Source organism: Taudactylus pleione, unplaced genomic scaffold (assembly GCF_031769625.1).
Source record: "Taudactylus pleione unplaced genomic scaffold, aTauple2 ptg000019l, whole genome shotgun sequence".
In the NCBI taxonomy this organism is placed as follows: Eukaryota; Metazoa; Chordata; class Amphibia; order Anura; family Myobatrachidae; genus Taudactylus; species Taudactylus pleione.
The window spans coordinates 26039095-26045094 of record NW_028284421.1 but is presented as its reverse complement, the minus strand read 5'-3'; positions in this window follow the sequence as shown (position 1 = coordinate 26045094).

Genomic DNA, 6000 nt, shown 5'->3' with positions numbered 1-6000 from the left:
AAAATATTTATATAAATATAATGTGCAGAGTGAGGGCCACAATTACAAGATGTATGTATAAAAACTGAAATAGCAACATACGGGTAATGCCCCTAGATGTCAAATGAAATGCAACAAAAAATATACTAAAACTGTACTATATCGAATTTAACATATTAGTACCTAAAAGCCTGAGGGAACTCTAGTGCTAGAGAGACTATATTTCAAAATCAGTATCAGTAATCTCATTCAGACCATCAAGTTGCAGAGTGCTTAGTAAGTGTATCCAATATGTTTCTCGCAGACAAAGTCTGGTATATCTATCTCCCCCCCTAATTGTGGGTTTGATAGTTTCTATCCCCAAGATTTTAATACATTTGGGATTGCCTGAATGGCTTTCTATGCAATGTCTGGATAAAGAGTGGTCTGTCGATTTCCACAGGATGTTCCTCTGATGTTCAAGGAACCTATCCTTAAGTCGGCGTGTGGTACGGCCCACATATTGGAACCCACAAGAGCAACTAACTAAATAAATAGTATTAGTAGAATTACAGTTGATATATGATTTTATATCAAATAATTTTTGGGTTCTGTAAGATTGGAAAGAGACAGATTTATGTTGAATATATTCACACGTTATGCACTTTGTGGAGCCACATCTAAAACAACCTGTCGTGTCTGTGGGTAACCAGGTATGTGCATGTTTATCCTGGTTAGTAGTCCCGCAAGTAGGTTTAAGTAATGTTAGTGCTAACAGGTTTCCCAGGTTTTGGGCTCTCTTAAAAATAACTCTCGTTCCAGAGCCCATTTCATTTTTTAAAATAGGGTCTGTATATAATATTTTTTGATTGGTAGTGATTATTTTCCTGATATTATCAGCTTCAGAGTTATATTTGATTATGAATTTAATAGCTTCAGTGTAGTTTGAATGTTGTGTGCTGTGTGTAGATGTTTTTGGAATAAAATGTGACCTTCTCTCCATATTAACTATTTTATTAAAACGAGTCTTGTAATAATTAGTCTGGATATTGTCTATTCCGAAAAGCATCCATTAATTTCTCAGAATGGGCTATATACTCTTTCTTTTCTGAACACTTCCTATGAATTCTACGAAGTTGTCCTGATGGTATATTCTGCAACCATTTCTTGTGATGGTTGCTGTTAAATGGAATGAAATTATAGCTATCCATTTCTTTTTGATATGTACAGGTAGAAATATATCCATCCTTAATGGAAACCGTGCTATCTAAAAAGTCTATCGATGTTCTGCTATATTTGCTAGTAAAAAATAGTTGATAAGGGTTCTGATTCAAATATGAAACAGATTTATTTACCGACTCCTCATCCTCATCCCACACAAAAAAGAGGTCAACTATATAACGCCCGTAAAGGACCAGGTTCACCCCGAACTCGCTACCCCAAATGAGCCTTTCCTCGAGGAGGCCCATGTAGAGGTTCGCGAAGCTCGGGGCAAATCTGGTCCCCATCGCCGTACCTTTAGTTTGGATGTAATATTGGCGATTAAATATGAAATAATTATGAGACAGTATAAAATTAATACTGTTCAGCAAAAATTGTTTAAGACACCCGGACTTGGTGTTATCTTGAGCAAGAAAATACCATACTGCTTCCAATCCTAATTTATGGGGGATATTGGTATACAGTGCTTGTATGTCGCAAGTAAACATGGAATAACTAGATTTCCATCCTATGGGTTGGATCAATTCCAAAAAATGAGTAGTATCACGTATGTATGCCCTCAATTGGTGTGCTATAGGTTGAAGGTGGGAGTCGACAAAAAAAGACAAGTTCGATGTTAAGGACCCGATGCCGGATATAATGGGGCATCCGGGGGGGTTATTTATCGACTTATGCACTTTTGGTAGATGATAATAAGTGGGCGTTATTGTAAAAGATGGAATTAAAAAATCCATTGTTTCTTTAGTGATCACTCCCTCATTGAGTGCTTCGATTAACAATTTTATAAGTTCTTTTTGAAATTTCACAGTTGGGTCTTGTTCCAAAATCGAATAAAAAGTTTTATCTCCTAATTGTCTGTTTGCCTCTATAAGATAGTCTTCCCTGTTCTGTAGAACTAACCCCCCCCTTATCGGCTGGTTTGATTATAATGGTTTGATCTGACATGAGGTCATTTAAATCTTGTTGTTCATTGGTTGGCAAATTATAAGTATAATATGGTCTTTTATTGTTTGTCTGATCACATAAACGTTTGAAATCTTCTAAGGTTGTTTTATAGAAAATATCTATTTGTGTACTCTTATTGTGTGCCGGAAAAAATTTGGATTTACGTCTGAATTTATTCAGTTGAATCTTGGGTAGTATCGAAAATTTTAACTGGTGGTGTAATATCAGATGTATTCACCATGTCACTATCGCTTTGTAGTTCCTCCAATAATTTTATAAGATGGCCAGCGGTGTTATCCAAAATAATCGGTATCGACTCCTCAGTTCTAGTTGAATTAATTTTTTTAAGAGCAAAAAATCTCTTTCTACAGAGGCTACGTATAAATCGATTCAATTCTGTGAATAATTCAAACAAATTAGGTCTACTGGATGGCGCAAATTTCAAGCCTTTTGACAACAAAGTGATTTCTGCTTTAGTAAGTGATTTTGATGAGAGATTAAAAATACCTGATGGCATGTCTATTGAATCATATTGTTTCTTTTTCTTTGTGGTATGCTTTCCCTCTGTAATTCCTCTCCTTCTATTTCTCTTAGTCTCTTGGGTGTGTTGGTCTGTAATATACTGTACCGATTTCTCCAAGAGAAAGGGGCTGGTATGGTGTGATTCAAATCTACCTGATTGTGTTGGTGAAAAGGGTGATGAGTTGTTGAGGAATAGGGATTAGTGGCTTTAGGTTTAGCACCTTGTCTATTTGGTGAAGATATTCTTCTTTTTGGTGTTACATGATGTATATGGGGTTTGAAATGTCCTTGTGTTTGTATGTCTTTTCTGTTGTTTTGGAGTGTATCGTCTCTCATTGGGGGAATGAACTCTCTCTATCGATCTATGTCTAGATATAGTGCTAAAATTTTGGGAATTAAAACCTCTCCGTTTGTAGTATTGATTATTAGTACTCCATTTACTATGATTGATGTTCACTTCTTTATTAGCATAGTCTAAAAAGTCTCGTCTATACTTGTTATTTTTGATCTTTATAATATCTTGTTCGTATTTTTGTACTCGAGTGTTAACTAGTTCATCCCTCTCTTTAAATTTAAGATGATCCAAAAATGGTTCCAAATCTTTCTGCACTTGTTCTAATTCAGTCTCAATTTGAGAAACTAATGATATTCTATATTGAATCATAATTTTCATTAGTGTTTGTGAGCAAGAGTCTAATGCCAGGTTCCACTGAGACAAAAGTTCTGGATTATCAGTAAATGATAGGGTTTTATTGATTCATAATCCCCTTGGGATCATGTTTTGTTCTAGGTATAGTGAGAGCGATGTATGGTCCCACCAATGTCTTGATTCTTTCTTTAAAAGATCTTCTATTTTATTAAAACTTCTAAAGAGATCCCGATCCTGTGAACCTGGATCTATTTGTGGTTCTGGGGCATTATTAAATGCTCCCCTAGCTAGGGAATCCTGTGTTCTTTTACACCTCACATTAAAACATGCCAAATTCATATTCTAAAATTTTAAAAAAATGATAAAATAAAGTAAAATTAATATGACTATTAATTGCCAATATTCTCAAACAAATTAGGTACAGTCAAATAAATATGATATCCTGTGTAAATATATTTAGTATTGGTATGCTGCCTAGCCTGTAACCAGCACAACAAAGAAAAAAATCCCAAATAGAATATATTACTGGCGATGGCGCTCACCACTGCTAAAATATTAAGTAAATTATTAGACCAGAGTGCAGCTGCCAATCAAAGAAGGTAGTGCAGTTTCTCCAAAAAACAATATAAAAGAAATTGGCTGCACAGTCTAGTCAATTAATAACAATAAAAAACATTTAATGACATATCACAAAAAAACGATCACAGTACACATTCAATTAGCCATGAACAGCAGTCTAGAACAGCGGCATCGGCTGTCCTGCTGTACAATAATGAAATTTACAATCGAAAAATGCAAAATGTAAAAAAGTAAATAAACACACAGGAAAAAATTATAATCTGTATAGCTAAATAGTTGTAGTCCTGGAACAATATCAGTAATGTTCACTTATAGATGGCAAAATTAATAAGTAAGTCTGTTACTAGATAGACTAAATATCAAAATTAATATCCATGATAAGCCTCAGACTATAAAGCTTCGGGATGTTTAATAGCTGTATTCAATGTGCATCTCCTAAATGAAAAATAAAAATAAAAAATAAAAACTGCGAATAAAAATGAAAAAATGAAAAACACCAGTCAACACCAGTGGAATTTTATTGTGATAATCACGGCACTTATCCAAGAATATAACATTTATTATTCATTACTTATTAATTTTGCCATCTATAAGTGAACATTACTGATATTGTTCCAGGACTACAACTATTTAGCTATACAGATTATAATTTTTTCCTGTGTGTTTATTTACTTTTTTACATTTTGCATTTTTCGATTGTAAATTTCATTATTGTACAGCAGGACAGCCGATGCCGCTGTTCTAGACTGCTGTTCATGTTAATTGAATGTGTACTGTGATAGTTTTTTTGTGATATGTCATTAAATGTTTTTTATTGTTCTTAATTGACTAGACTGCGCAGCCAATTTGTTTTATATTGTTTTTTGGAGAAACTGCACTACCTTCTTTGATTGGCAGCTGCACTCTGGTCTAAGAATTTACTTAATATTTTAGCAGTGGTGAGCGCCATCGCCAGTAATATATTCTATATAGACAAGGTCATGGCTGGCATCAGACATTGCATCTCCAGGGACATAGCTGAGGTCGGGGCAGGCGGCACACAATACATTTCCTGAGACGTAGTCAAAATTGGGGCAGACGGCAGACAGTGCACCTCCTGGGATATTAGCCATGGTCGGTGCAGGCAGCAGACAGTGCATATCCTGGGTCATAGCCAAGGTAGGGGCAGGCACCAGACAGTGCATCTCCAGGAATGTAGCATAGGTCATGGCAGGCGGCAGACAGTGCATCTCCAGGGATGTACATGAGGTTGAAGCAGGCGGCAGACTGTGCATCTCCAGGGACATGTGTCCTTGTGCATTGTGACTGGGGATGCAGTTTTTCCAGTCTCTGTCTCTTCCCAGTTAATTAAAGAGAAAAAGAGGTGCTCTCTCACATTATCATTTATCCCGAGCCAGAAGGACTGTTCTTTGCACAGAAGATTTGATAAAATGTCCTCTGTTACAGGATCAGTAAGGCCTGGGAATGCTTGTTCTTGTGTAAAGCTCATTGTATCTACTGTACCTCTGATGCTGACTCTCCAGGGAAAGGGTACGATCCTATGGTGAGTAAATATAAAATAACACCAAATGCAAACCAGTCTACACCTGCACTGTATGGCTGGCAGTTTATAATTTCTGGAGCATTATAGCCAGGTGTACCACCAAGTGTGTGGCATCGATTTCTCCATACGGGATGTAATTTGGAAGCCGACCGTCTAAATACCGTCCGCCGGCTTCCAGACTTTCTAATCCCGGCGTGGAACTAATGACAAGCGTCTAAATGTAGACGCCTGTCATTAACCTGATGCCGGAAGACTGACACCCGGCATCCTGATCGAAGGGATGCCGGGTGCGGACAGCTGCAGGGGGGAGGGTTAGGTTTAGGGCTCCCGGGGGGGGATTTAGGATTAGGCACCCCCCCGGGAGGTTAGGGTTAGGCTAGGTGAAGGGGGGGTTATGGTTAGGCACCCCTGGGGAAAGGTTAGGGTTAGGCACCCCCTCGGGGGACTTAGGTTTAGGTGGCAGGGAAGGGGGGGTTAGGTTTAGGTACTTAGAGGGGGGATTAGGGTTAGGCATTTGGGGGGGAGGTTAGGGTTAGGCACCTCTAAGGAAGGGTTAGGGGGGAATTAGCGATACTTACCTTAG